Source organism: Berghia stephanieae, chromosome 15, assembly GCF_034508935.2.
Source record: "Berghia stephanieae isolate SIO BIC M18660-M18661 chromosome 15, UCSD_Bste_1.3, whole genome shotgun sequence".
NCBI lineage: Eukaryota > Metazoa > Mollusca > Gastropoda > Nudibranchia > Aeolidiidae > Berghia > Berghia stephanieae.
The window spans coordinates 8,213,514-8,216,652 of record NC_088374.1 but is presented as its reverse complement, the minus strand read 5'-3'; the positions used below and the strand labels follow the sequence as shown (position 1 = coordinate 8,216,652).

General features: G+C 29.9%; 1 protein-coding gene across 2 annotated transcripts in view; it reads right to left on the bottom strand.

Annotated features, from left to right (window-relative positions):
- LOC144960572 (uncharacterized) overlaps nucleotides 1-3,139 on the bottom strand; it is a 26,587-nt gene extending 23,448 nt beyond the window's left edge. The window contains exon 1 of one of the 2 annotated variants that reach the window (XM_078893786.1): nucleotides 2,992-3,139. The gene's annotated coding sequence lies outside the window, so the exon portion shown is untranslated. Of the gene's footprint in view, nucleotides 1-2,698; nucleotides 2,839-2,991 lie in introns of those variants that run through there. The other variant, XM_078893785.1, reaches the window with a different exon arrangement.

Below are 3,139 nucleotides of genomic sequence, written 5' to 3'. Positions count from 1 at the left end.
TACATCCCCGTACAATAAAAAGAAATGCTTATCTTCTTAATAAAGGCTTAATAGGAATTATCCTTTAAATGCCTTATACAATAGTTAATAATTACAAATCTCATATAGCTTGTATTGTATCATTTACAGACAGTTTTACACAACTTTGAATGTCAGGAAAAATGTATCAATCGAAAAATACAATCATAGAATACTGGTAATTGAAAACTGGTCAAGATCGAATGAATCATAAATGTACAAAGTTCATAGTACTTTGATAACAAAGTTTCAAAGTTTATTCAATCTTAGGCTTTCGCCAATAAATCAACAATTTGATGACAACATACATGAAAGTGGAAAAAAAAAGGTAAATGGAACCAAAAAATAAACTGATACACCACACAAAAATACAACAATCGTAATAACATCAATACGTTCAATAAAAATAATAATAATAATAATAATAATAATAATAATAATAATAATAATAATAATGATAATAATAATAATGATAATAATAATAATAATAATAATAATAATAATGATAATAATAATAATGATAATAATAATAATAATAATGATAATAATAATAATAATAATAATAATAATATAATAATAATAATAATAATAATGATAATAAATAATAATAATAATAATAATAAATAATAATAATAATAATATAATAATAATAATAATAATAATAATAATAATAATAATAATAATAATAATAATAATAATAATAATAATAAGAAGAAGAAGAAGAAAAGAACAAAAACAACAACAAGAATATCACTAATACTAACAATAATAATATTACCATCATCCCTACACCCCAATCATCACCGTTACCACCACCACCATTACCATTATCACTACCACTGTCACCATCACTTTTACATTTCAAATCCGTTTTTCTCATTAAAAAAAAAAAAAAAATAATAATAATAATAATAATATTAAACAGATATATATATATAATATATATATATATATATATATATATATATATATATATATATATATATATATATATTATATATATATATACCAAACCCTGCGTTGTAGACACCATGTTGTTGAACAACATTCTGTATAGAATGTACTTGTTACTTTTTTGGTTGATTAGGAAAAGTCTATTTTTGTGTTGGGTGCGTGTGACTTTTCGGGGGAAATTTTAAAAGTAGCTGGTAAAGAGAGAGTTGTTAAGTTTGTTTTTAAGGGTTTTACGGCTTGCAACACATGTAGGTTATATCAGCGCCAGTAAAAAGGAAGAAAATGGGATAGTAAAAAGTTCTAAAATTACAATTAAAGCAGCCAAGAGAAAATGAGACAAAGGGGAACTGGGAACAAATAGGGATCAGATGCAGATTCCAAGAGAAAACCATCAATGTACTTAGTTTGAGATCACCTATAAGTCTCATCCGGATACAAGCACAAAATCCAACAAAGAGGAACACACTCAAATGCTTACATTATACATTTAAAGGAGAGAGTTCAAACAAAAATCTACTCACAGATCTTAATACTAAAAGACCTGAAGTACAATATAGATTAGTCCGATTGTTCCAGAATATCCACTACGATCTGTTCACGCTTCAGGCTATTGCAACGCAGGTACTCATTTTACACCAGAGTACGGTGAGATGATGTGTTTCCAAAGACTAAACCATGCGCCGCTAAGAGTTGGTCTCGAACCCTGGACATTCCAATCCGAGGGCGAATGTTAAACTACAATAAAGCCATATAAACCGGGATTATTGCAACCCGTCATAAAACAATGTTTTAAAACAAAAATCTGCTCACAGATATTATTATTATTAATAAAGGCTCTAGAATTAAAATATTTAGTTAAATTGTTCTAGAATACCCCAAAGAATCTGTTCAATCTTGGGGTTTTATCGCACTGTACACACAATGATGTCCACTCATATACGGCCCATACGACTATCTATTTTGTAACTACAATACTGTGATTACATATATATATTATATATATATATATATATATATATATATATATATAATATATATATATATAAAGATTATTCCAACTTGGGGTCATTGTTGTCATTGACCCCGAGTTGAAATAATCTTTTTACAGACATAATATGCCGACTGAAGACGTGATAGAAGCCACAGAAACATGTGTTTCGGCCATATAAGTGAGTGAATCCATTCATATATATATATATATATATATATATATATATATATATATATATATATATATATATATATATATCCGTACCTTGCGATTCGAAGGCAAGTGTCATTCCACAACGCACCTCAGAATGATGTTTTAAAACAAAAACCTACGCACAGATTGTACCATCTGAATCCCAACACAATCTGTTCACACTTCATGCTATTTTAACACACAATGTCCACGGTCCTTGCGATTGTTTTATTTAGTAACAACAATACTGTGATTAAAAAAAAAACACAATAAAACAATATTCCCCCAAAAACTCCCAGAATATGAGCGCAATATCCACTAAACATGCTAGAAACGCTCTACTAAGGGTCCTTGGCCAGTACAAACTCAAAACATGTAGGACGTGAAAATGTTAGGCGATCTTATTACAATATTTTGGAACAGACAAGACGCTGTTAACGGCCAGGTACTGATTTTACACCTGAGTACGGTGAGATAATGTGTTTCCAAGGACTCAACTATGCGCCGCCACAAAATAATGTCTAAAAACAAAAATCTACTCACATGTCTTAATATTAAAAGCTCTAGAATTAAAATAATTAGTCCGATAGTTCCATCTGAAAAACCCACTACACACAATCCGTTCACGATTCACGGTATTCCAAAACACTTAACACACAATGTCCACTCATACACGGTCCATAGGAATACATTAAATTACAATAAAGCCACATAAACTGGGATGGTTGCAGCCCGTCACAAAATGATGATTTAGAACAAAAATATACTCACAGATCTTATTATTAAAATCTTTAGAACTAAAATTTTGCGCCCGACCGTTCCATCTGAATACCCACCACAATCTGTTCACGCTTCAACAATTGCAACGCAGGTACTCATTTTACACCAGAGTACGGTGAGATGATGTGTTTCCAAGGGCTAAACTATGCGCCGCTTTGAGCGGGTCTCGAACCCTGGACATTCCGATCAGAAGGCGATTGTTAA